The sequence below is a fragment of the Cephus cinctus genome, unplaced genomic scaffold (assembly GCF_000341935.2).
Source record: "Cephus cinctus unplaced genomic scaffold, Ccin1 Ccin1_scaffold0153, whole genome shotgun sequence".
Classification (NCBI taxonomy): domain Eukaryota; kingdom Metazoa; phylum Arthropoda; class Insecta; order Hymenoptera; family Cephidae; genus Cephus; species Cephus cinctus.
In genome coordinates this window covers 804,769-816,857 of record NW_014332881.1, presented here as the reverse complement: position 1 = coordinate 816,857, position 12,089 = coordinate 804,769, and the positions used below count along the sequence as shown (strand labels likewise).

The 12,089-nt window shown below is 36.9% G+C and overlaps 1 long non-coding RNA gene across 2 annotated transcripts in view; it reads left to right on the top strand.

Moving 5' to 3' along the window:
* Positions 1–6,280, top strand: part of LOC107263452 — an 8,866-nt gene extending 2,586 nt beyond the window's left edge. Inside the window, exons 2-6 of one of the 2 annotated variants that reach the window (XR_003058432.1) lie at positions 574–628; positions 1,878–2,103; positions 2,796–2,969; positions 3,224–3,463; positions 4,092–6,280. This is a non-coding gene — a long non-coding RNA (uncharacterized LOC107263452). Of the gene's footprint in view, positions 1–573; positions 629–1,877; positions 2,104–2,795; positions 3,464–4,091 lie in introns of both variants that reach the window. The other variant, XR_001536683.2, reaches the window with a different exon arrangement.
* Positions 6,281–12,089: the final 5,809 nt, after the last annotated feature.

The window sequence follows — 12,089 nt, the reverse complement described above, 5'->3', positions numbered from 1 at the left end:
TCCTACCTACCGCTCTTCGCGGTAGGTCAAAAATCAAAACAAATCTCCTCTCCGGCGCCCTCCCCGCGGACCCGCAAACCGTAGCCGATCAAAGTTCCCGGGGTACCGGCAGTGCGTCCTGGCGGTTGAGCACCCCTTGCTTGCGGGCTCTCAACCCAAAAGGGCTACGTGCCTCCGCCGCCAGTCCACTACTTTCCCCCGTTCCCTCCTCCCAACCACGGACCTACGAACTCTTTGGAGATGGAGGCTGGAGGCACTGCCGTGCTGCCGGCAGCGCGCGGAGGTGCGGGGCTTCTGTAACGTGTCGTCCTGACGCCACGTTACAATATATATATATAATAGAGTTTATTAAAATATTAATAAGCATCAGCTTATCACACTGATGGGATTATTACTTTGGCCCTGATACCACTGTGTAATAATGGTGTATATACTGCAAATGATAATGCTTCACTATTAATCCACAGATATTTGTTGATTACACGGATATAAAGGCCTCGAATTTCTATTAAAGTCTCCGAAATATCCTGGACTACCGCGTGGGACTTAATATACTTAATTTGCATTTTACAGAAATATCCAACAATCGCAGGACCCACGTAATCCGCTTAAATTTCTCATGATTCTGGTGAGTACACATGTTAGTTCAAAATTTGTAAATACTCATATATGCTTATGCGCGTAATACCAAAAAATATGTATAGGCATATAAATGCATGTACGAGTGACCTTATTTGGAAAATCCTGAAGAAATTAGTCATAGTACCTTATGCATAGTGAACTTGAAATTCCGATAAAATCAGTTATTCCATAGGCACGATTTATGTAAATGTAATCGTCTAGTGTGAACGCGACATAAAAGTCCTGTCGAGCGATTATCGTGGGCGACAGCCTGTAGCTTATGGCAGTACTGGACGCTATGCATAATCGAAAGATCCCATTGAGTGTAAGGAGGAGTACGGGGAGGAGGGTGGAGTGAATATTTCTGAAAGGAATATTGAAGGATTTCCTTCCTATCGAAACTTACCCTCATCTTCTGAGATGTCCTCATATTCATCCTCATCCTTAACCTCATTTTCACCCTATGAAAGGCAGCCAAGATAAACACACGCAGTCCTTTGTAAATTTTCAGACAGCTTACGTAACACGTGTTGCTCGTTGAAAAAATTTTCTCCCTCTTATACTCAAAATACGAATAGAGTGCGTGCCTCAGTTTGGCACGCAGTAAGCATTACGTAAAAATTAAAAATTCCATGAGCGAAGTAGTATTTTTTGAAAATCCCAATCTTGGCAAAATATTTAATCTTAGCGGTATTGGTGAAATTATTTAAATACTTTATATCGACGCTTTATCCCGAGCCTCTGAATCGTCCACCGCTAATCGAAATATCGATCATGGTTATTTTATTCATGAGATTTCGTTCCTATTCATCATTCAGTTTTTGGCACTTTAAGTGTTCTTGGTCATAGGCTTTACAGCCTTATGCGCTCCTAGTCGCAGCTTATGCAGCCTTTCCGCCTGCCGGCCTCAGCGGAACTATTGTAGTGCTCGACGGCGCCACCTGCCGGAGTGTTCCGGAACTAACAATAATGCTCACCAGGAAAATGCAATTTTAGGAGATAATTTATCAAATTCTCGTTTCACGCCCCCTAGCGGAATTTACATGTTTACCCGTGCCCAATGAAAAACGCATGCGATAAATTAAGCAAACAATAATAATATGCGCGATCGATGCGCAATCAAAATATTCAATGGTTGTCATATTAAATTTTCCAAATCATGCACCGTTTCAGCGTAAACCATTAACGTACATTTTATCTGATGCGCTCTCTATGTACCGTGTATAAGCTATTTATGACTCGTTATTTTTTGCTAGGAAAAAGGCCAGCGCTTAGTCAGACATATTGGGACTGCCGAAACATTATCAGTGCTGCGAGAAATAATCTTCTATGTTACTTTCAAGAAATTAATACGTATATGACTTTGAAGTTTCATCAACGAATAGTACAATTTAGGGTTAATATCGACGGTATAACTATGGGAGGACTTTGCAAATAACTATTCGACCTAAGGACTTCCTCTCGAATGCTACTGACTAGAAGGTAACACCTTTGGGAAATTACTTTACCGTAATATATATATATATATTTTCCCCCCTACGCATAATGCCAGTCTGCATGTCAATATATGTATATATATTCTCACGATCCATCAATATGATATAAATGATCGATAGGTTACATTAACGTAAACAAATCTCAATTTTATTCCTATGAAAAACGAGCATCGTTGTCATACTTCGTATATCTTTAACGAAACTAAGAATTTTATCATGTTTCTATTTAGATTCATCCGTCTGATCAATAACCATCCTTTTCATTTTCTGTTTCATATACAACCTATCAACACCTATCTACTTCCCACGGGTCCGATCAATATTCTTAACTTTTCACTATTTTTCAAAATTTCCTTCCTTCTCCTTTATCAAACTGTACTTATCATATATGCTGATACTATATAGCTAGATATATTACGCGTATATATGTATATATATATATATATATATATATATATATATATATATATAGCACACGATACACGCACCTACAGTTAATCAATATTCCAAGACCCAGTACTATCTCTCACATGGCCGAGTGTGATCCCAGTCTTTCTACTGGTACCTTTTTGCTATCTTCCACCTGAGTGATCGATACGTATAGAATCTTCATGCCGTCTTTTCTGTTTTATATACGCCTCCACGTATACTTTACTCGATGTACTTTCTCTCTTTCAGGAACTCTCGCTCGTACATTATTCTTTTACGCTGTGGTTCGCACCCCGGCCGGAAGTTCCATTCTCAATTACAATAAGAGCCAGAAATCGAGATTTCATCAGGCTGAAATAGTTGGGCAAACTTTTAAGAGGCAGCCAATTGCTCAAGGGGAAGCCATATCTTCCGCAAGTGGCAGTTACGTGGTTTCCGCATCAGGGCTGTATTCGATCCTCGTCATTTCTTATAAAAAGAAAACTTTGTCTATCATCCCTTACGTAATTCCCGGCAGCACCCTACAGACGCTATTTTCGTAGGGTAGACGTTGCCGCAGAACTTTATAGGATTGACTGACGTAGTCGCTGGAACAATTAGGATGATTAATACTTTGGCAAATATTTTTTAGTCTATGATTCTTTTAAAATTAATACGAATTTTTCTCTTTCCCGTAGCCTCGTGCCAACCGAGAAAGTATCCGGGAAGAATGGGGTATACTCTTCCACCGGGAGAAAATCTCACCGCCCTCGGAAGGGACAGACCTCGTTTTCTCGACGTCTCGATTTCACGCGGCCATTCATCAGAAAGTCGCGCGACTAAAGGCCGATAAATTTTCAGAGGTGACATTTATTCGGCACGAGCACCATTCGTCGCTATTTCAAGAATAAAGCTTTGGGTTACCTGCGACTTTTATGGTACTTTTTTTTTTACTTATTGTATATGTACACTTGATATAGACCGAGTAGGTACAATTGATTTTTTATGGTTAAATACATAGTTCATTTTAACTTACTGTAATGTAATCATGCTTAAAGGTTGGTAGAGCTGTATGGTACATATATGCATAGCAAGTATCTTTAATATAAATAAAAATTCTCTGAATAAACGTACTTGAAGTCGTTAGACAAAGTCTGTATCATCGAAATTATTTACGGGATATATTTAGTATCTAGGTTTATTTTGATCTGGAAAAAATCCCACTGTGAAGTCATGAAAATCATGTAAACTTTTCATACCTGTCATGCCTATACTCCTTCAAGGAGTCATTCAATCTTTAGGTCTCTCGTGATAGCTGGATAATACTAGTTGATAAATTTATTTCCTAAGTCGACAATGGTCTTTGTATTTCATTAAAAAATTTTTACTCTGGGTAAAAAGACTCTCTCTCTCTCTCTCTCTCTCTCTCTCTCTCTCTCTCTCTCTCAAATATTCCCCTCTTTTATTATCACACGAAGCATACGTTATCCACTCAGCTTCCCAAGTGAATTTTCCCATACGTTAGATAATACCCTGAAGTTCTTAAAGCTTTCACATATTTTTCAGAACTCCGCCTCGTTTTTCCGGGCCTGGAAAATACTTGATGTCTCCAAGGCGGTTAAGTTGGCAGCAAGGTACATCCTGGAAGAGTGACTGAGTGCCAACCTCGCCTTGGCAATATTCTTAATAAGACACAGCGTCACCTTGAAACTTCACCTTCTCTCACGATAAAAGGAAACCAGAAGGTGACAGCTGCAGAGAAAAGGAGCAAGAAAGTCACTGGTTTAAACCGGAAGTGGATTCTGGGACGTCTAAGGCACTCCAGCTCAATGCTTTTCAAATGGAAACTAAAGTCACGTGACCATACTCGAATTAATAGTGACAGTCGTGGCAACACAAGGATACAAAAAAATTCAATTTAACTTTCTTCAAGAAGATAATCCCTAGGATTTCAAGAGAGCTCAAAGTTATTGCTAACAGGGTTATCTATCTTTCAATCGATGAATACTCTCGTTGGATAATAGAAATTGGTCCTTGAGATAAAAAATTGATGAAGTAAGATATCCTTGATCCTAGTAGCTTTTTCGAACAGCGAACTGAGGCATAGAGTTTATCTTTCTTCTTGGTATTATCCTGAAACCGAACCTAGCATAGCATTAAACAATTGAATTTCATGTGACACTTTTAATGATAAACGATAATGCATATAGTTATTTAAATAAGTAATACCTATAAGGAATGATTTATTATTGCTAAAATCTAGTGTCTTATTGGATTGAGATAGCAGGAAGGATGGAACTCGAGTGTCATAAATATTAGGATTTATATCATCAGAGTATCCCTCGTAGACTATATTGTTATTATTACGACCATCGTTCCTGGTTCTATATGAATGACTATATATTGTCACTCGATATAAATGACGGCTTTATATATTTATATTTTGAAAATTAAGGAAATTCTTCGAAGAAGCAAAACAGTAAGATTGAATTGAAGTAAAACGAAATGCCATATACCGTGAACGTTTAGAATTCGACTCACGTACTCTTTGATAAATTGTTAAATAATCCATTTCCAGGGTACATTTTTCTCGTTCTTCTTGTAGCAAAATGGCGGTTCTCGAGGAATTGCTCCGGGAATTGCTAAGCGAAGTGGCACGTAGAGGCGTGCTTCCTTTTTTCCCCTGAAATCATGAATCCTAAGAGGACGGTTGTCAATAGGCACAAAATCTTGAATCGGCAGGTTTAATTTCTTTTTTTCTTTTTTGCCCCAATTTTACATGTCGAAAATTCGTCCTGCTGACGTAACTTGGATATCCACTGCGAATCGTGGATGATTCTCTTATTTCGATACTGCTATTTCACTATTTAATCCCGGAGGATTAATTAGGATTTTTCTTTGTGCTTCTGACTGCCATCCGAGGCGTCCTTCAGTTTGACTTTGTATTTGCAAAAAAGAAATAAGCATTGAAAGGAAGAAGTTAAACCGGAGAGAAGCTGGATATCTGAAAAAATTCTTTTGGCGGATGAATTGAGAAATTTTTTTTTTAAATATAGTTTGATCTCGCTACAGATTTCCATCATTCAAATGCCAAGCTGCGATCAGTTACCTTTTTTTACCTTTTTTAAAAGTAACCACGGCATTTCATACCGTGCTTTCCACTACAGTGAATTATTGACAGCTGTATTTATGGATGTAAGAGCTTTTTTGATTTTCGATAACCGCACAACATATTTTTCATATAGTTCGCAGTTTAAAGATGTCTGCAAGTACTCGAAGGTTCTTTCGCTTAAAGAGTCTCTTCGCGCTAACTTTTCTTAAAATTTATCATCAGACACTGCCAGTGACGATATTATCCTTGAATCTTTCTCTTGTATTATTCTTCGTCTCGCTTGACTTCACTTTTATCTTCGATTTCTCAAGCAATCGTACCCAGTCTGCGTTTCCATTGATTTCATGAAAATTTATTCGGCAAATTAGGCTACCGACGAAACTTCCGTAAAATTCTGACAATCATAGATATTTATATAGGAGGACGCTATATTGTCTAATGGGAATATTTCCCGAATTTGGATCTTTGGTTAGCTGTTTCTTAAAAGCTCAATAAATTCCTCGTTACAGCAAGAGCCACTTGCTCGATAAGGCCTGTTATCGTTATCGCTATCGTCATCGTTATCACCCTACAATAAATGTTGAATTTAGCACATAATTATACCATTAGAAATTTCCAAAAAAAATTCCCCTTAACCCTGGTCCTGCATATTTTTGCTCTCCTTCGCGATTCTCATTAACTTTTTCTAGATCCTCGTAATCGCGATGACTGTCAAGGTCACAGTTTCTCTCTCATTAAAATTTTCTTATCTCTTTCAATCAAGGATTTCTTGATCGTTGATGGCTACCACGTCGTTAGACTAGCAAATAAAAAAGGCACGACGAATTACACTCGTACGGATCCCAACGGCCTTTTACCTCATAAAATACATGTGAATTTTTTACGATGGTCAAAGACGTCTCGTGAAATCATTTACGCAGGGCTCTCGATTGGCATTTTTACGGCCCTGACCGTGACGAAGAAGTACCCATTTACCTGAGTTAACTGCCAGTGACGCTATAGTCGGGTCTAAAAAATTCCCTGCATTTTTCAATCCACCTATTCCGAATCTGATTAATCACTTTTTCTCTGCACCTGTAGATAATTGATTTCAGATCTTAAAAAATTCCTAGATTCCAAAATAAGCAGTGAACATTAATAATTAATTAATGCCAAGCCCTATGATCTAACCAATTACAAATTCACGATCCGATTTTCAATTTCCATCACACTCGAATTATGACTTGTAGCTGCAATCTCCATATCAATACTTCAATAGATATAAAATCGCAATAAAATTTTGTTATCATGAAATGGGGCAAAACTCTATATGCAATTTGAAGATGAACCCGTCACTTTGAGTCATATTAATATATGAGCAAATTATTTGTTGCATTTTTTACCTAAACTCGCTCCAGCATCCAATTGGATTTTAGCAAGTGCCCTGTATTATCATCTCACGGTGATTCGCCATTGCACTTGTACGTCCAGTAAGATTGGTACCTTTCGTCTTAGGATGTTTTACGGAACTCACTGCTATGCTATAGAGAGGCGCGTATACCTTGTTCGTAATAACGATGCAACAGTCAACAGACGTTGCTACGAGAAACGACTTTTAGAGAATCTTGTATGCAGCGAACAGTAGTGAGGTTGTGGAATATGCGAACAAATAATGCATCGTAAGTTCAATCACGTCTTACGGAGGAAGTATCTTGCGGTTAAGGTACAAGCTGCAGGAGAATTGGTCTCGTACTATGAAACCATAGGATTTGCATCTCAGTACCAAGAACTAGTTCCTGAGATACAATAGTTGCCGAGTTCAGTAATGTGCCGTTGGTTTGGCTTGATAAAAAAAATAAAAAATTAATACAATTATGAAACGAGTATTATTTTTAAAATTTTGAAAAAACAAAATTACCAGTAGCACATATGTGAATGCTAGATAAACTTAATTAAAAAATTTTTTACTAATCCTGGCGATAACAAAATTCATCTATAAAATATATTTTATCCTAAATAAAAAATTGACTTTAAACATGCTTTATTCGTATATTCGTCCCATTGAGCCAACGTTGCATGTTGTGTCGAAGTTTTTTCTGAGTATCTGGGAACCACGATTAAAAATGAAATTCTTATCGGTAATTCTTTTAATTTTTGTACATGTTGTTTACTTCGATTAGATGGAGTCCTTTCTTCGAGATTATCGGTACAGTTAATTGATTCTCCAGTCTCGTGGACGTCGTGAATTTGATTTACCGAACGCTTCGTGATCGTGGTGTCGCAAAAATTCAAAAACAAGAGTAAATCTCGGCTATGTTCATAATTTTGTAATAAAATGCCAGCTCGGATATTACGTTCGAAAAGTTAGGTTAGGTATCGAAATTTTCTAGTCTCGCTTGTCGCATCACTAGTTGTATCTCGCGAGGACATAAAATTGAATTTGACAAAGTTTCCCTAATTTCCTCTATCCTATCCAGTAGGATTATTGACGTTACTAATTATTTTAGGATCCTCGGCGCTGATGAATCCGGTAAACAGATTTCCTCGATGTCTACCGCACGTAATCCAATAATTTTGATACCATTGCACCGGAAGTGGACATTCCCGGAAATCGATGCTCCGAAATGACAGAGTCACTACATACGTACCAATCAAATGGTAATCAAAGCACTGCCTTGAATAAATCGTATCCATCTACATACGTATCCATACGTTATTATAATTTTGCACTTTGAACAATCATAATTATAATAAAATTAGTTCCATTTACCATAAAACCTATACGGTATATTATTAATAACAAGAATTATTTAATTCCGATATTTATCAACGATGATAACGAAATACCGCTGTTATAGTCGATAACCATACAAAAATTGACAGATAACGATATTACGTTTATTAGCAATGTCGAGGACGAGAGAATCGGACGAGATTAAAACGCACTGGCGTAAATTAAATAAATTTCCCAGAACGAGTGAGTCAACGAATTGCGTAGAACTCGGCATAGATATCCATAAGTCACGTAGGGCGTGGCAAGAGAGTTGAATAAAAAAAATAGTCACTATAGGAAATCCAAAAAAAAAATATCAAAGAAACTCAAAGGCTTTCGGTAAGTTGCGTGACGATGTTCATAAATCGTTCATAGAATTTATCGATTCCTGCTGTCCAGTAATGAATGAAAATCGTGCCAGAGGTGGCGTGAGCTTACGAAATTTCTGTAAATGGGAACCAAAAAAAAAGAAGCAGAAAATCTCACGCTCCATAGAATCATATTTCGAAGACGTATCTTGTACGTAGAATGAAAAAATATATATACAAATATTAAATTACGAAAGAAAATAAATCGTATCGAAAAACAGCTCACTCTCAATTCCGCGAAGCATATCGATCATTGCTCGTCGACTGTTGTCCTAATTAATTGGACGAGTACGTGTCTCCTTGATTAAGGCCTGTCATATATTTTTTGGCGAGAACGAGTTTAGGACCCCTCTCCCATCCCCATCACGGTTAATCAACTAATTGCTCCGTCCATTAATTATACCGTGCTACACGTAAGGGTTTTATATTACATGCTCGAAAATTTGCATCGTTCGTTATTCGCTTATCGCGTGGTTATCTATTTTGCATAATATATATATATATATATATATATATATATATATATATATATGCCTAACCGTGTCATATAAAAGTAACGAGCATCCAAGTGATTTTCAAGACTTTCAATAAGCTTTTTTTATTCGTGAAATTCACGTTGGATATAATCGAAGCTAATAATTTGATTGAAGGGAGGCCAATTTGTTAATATCGATTCGACGTACCTCTCACGCGATTAATCGGTAACGCTGAATCGCTTGAATAAACTCCAAGGATTTAATGGAATTTATCGAGCCCTGCCTGCCATGTAATTATTATCGAGGGCAAAGAGGATATAAACGAAGCTAATGAAGAATATATGTATATTTTCACTAGATAATTATCAGTCATTTTTTGTATGGCTTATATAAATTTTCAATTTTTATCTTTTCTCCGTTGACTTTCTCTATACAGGTTTGTCCTGTTTTCTTTATCTGATGGTCTATATAACTCCGTGTATACGTATGCCTGGGGTATGTTAATTATTTTTCAAGCATTGTTTACTCACTTCAAACTTCCGACCCGAAGTGGGCTGCTTGTCCAAAATTTTCGGTGAATTAATAAAGTGAAGGAAAAAAAAAAGAAAAAAAAGAAATTGTGCACATTTCGAAATTGTTTATCCGGAAAAAATGGATTGATTGTTCGAGCTTCGTAAATTCATTTCCGAGTCTTGCAATTCTAATACATCGATCGATACGAACGGGAACACCCTGCGTTTCCGTTTGATGTCGATTGAGTCGGGTAAATCGGGATTAGCGAAAGACGTGAAAGTCAGGGAGGAGGGAAGGACGAAAAATATTGGGGGGAATATAATGATGAATTGGACGAGAAAGTTTTATCGAGTAAAAGTGAGAATATATAAGCCGGAAACGAGACGCCACGTGGTTCCTTTGAAATTCTCTTTTTGTACCTTATACTTCCGCCTATATCCCCGTTTTGTCTTTTTTACTCTTTTGTTTTCCTTTGAACCTTTACTTTCTGCGTCGGTTGTTGCTATCGTGACATAGTTCTGTGTGCTAATTTTTTTTTTTCGAGCAAACCTTTTTTTTATCGATTTGAGGAAAATCATTGGAATTACTTTTCACAGTGTACGCTTTCCTGAGAAGTTGACATTTTTCATAACTCGGGAAATTACACGTCTTGCTGGGGATACGTATTGACAAACTGTTGACATTCGTGTTGAACGATTTGCTTGAAATTTTGTATTTCATCTATTTCCAAACGGATATTTGAGGAATTGTTTTTTTTTCTTTTTCCGTCTAGTTTCGTACCAGTTTATTTATGCTATGCTCCATATGCTGGACTCTTTTTTTTTTAATAACCAAGTCAATTTGTGTACGCGAACGTATGGTACTTCGATATGTATAAGAAGGTACAGTTCATACGCTATTAATTTTATTATTGATTCAACATGTATTGCATACAGTATTTCCAGTGAAAAAATGTGACCGAGCTTTCTTGAACAGGACCAAAGAAATACATAAAAGGACGACAAAAAATGATGAAACCTTGACTTTATGGATTCACAAGTCTTTTTCCAATTTGCCCCATTTCATTTATTCATCGAGTAACGGTGCATGATGGATAAGCGGCGTATTGCTACCAGTAGAAAATTTCTTCATTTTTCCCATAAGGGAGCTACATGTCGCGAATCTCAAGCAGTATGAAAATTGCGAAAATCTTCGCACGTAAAACTCGAATGTATGAAGATTCAAAATTGAATGAAACGAATCAATTGAACATTTTTTTTAAATATAAAGAATTAAACCTCTCAGTTCCATCTGGCATATAAATACCCACGTAGATAATTCTTGTCGAAAAACTTCTTTTCTCACTGAATTCACGTATACACCTTTTCCAAATATGTCCAAAAAGAATAATAAAAATGCAAAAATTCAATTTTCTCAGGAAATCACGTACGCGAAATTCAGTTTGCCTTATAACGTACCTCTGATGAAAAAATAATGAATAACCCAACAAATACGTGCCAGTCCAAAATATACCTTTGAACAATATATTTCCATAAATTTTCCATTTTTTTTCTTCCGTACCATGACTCGGTAAAATTACATAGAAAATCGTATACGGTGCTCGAAATAAAAGATCGACAATATCCACCAGATTCAAGTAAATGTAATATTAAACGTATCAACGTACCCGTGAAAACAGATGGACTTACGATATTGAATTCCTCCATGTAAACCACCCTTATGGTATACAGCACGAAGGGTCGCGAGTGACGGCAATAATGCTGAAAAACAAGACAGCAGTAGGACTCAAGCTAAAAAATAAAAATTCATAATAATTCGCATTCGAATCAAGTGTGCAACTTCACAAAACAGTATACGCGAATTAAAAGAAAATCAAAGTACACGCATCACGTATAAAAATAATAACGCGAACACTCGGTCCGTAGTTGAATAATATTATTCCTAAATATGACATATAAATGTATATTACATAAGCGTTCTATATATAGTAAACAAATTGACGTACCTTTAATAATTTTCTCTTCTTTCTTCATGTTCAGCCTCTTTCTACGTTAACTGTCTTTTCCCTCAGACTTCGTCCCTAAGTGACGTTTCCATTTAGCGCCCATTGACATATGACGAAAATTGAACGATAACAGCATCTGGATATCAATCGATTGTTTACTATCGTTTTGATATGCGATCATTCTTTTATTTTTATTTCAAAATAATTTCTGACAGCGATCTTTTTTTTTAAGATCCTGCGATGCTCCACTTGTCGCTAAACATTGTTTTTTGTTAAAAAAACACCGTTTACTGAATTCGAAGGAAAAGGAGATGATAAGGGGTTCGCGGGGGGGGGGG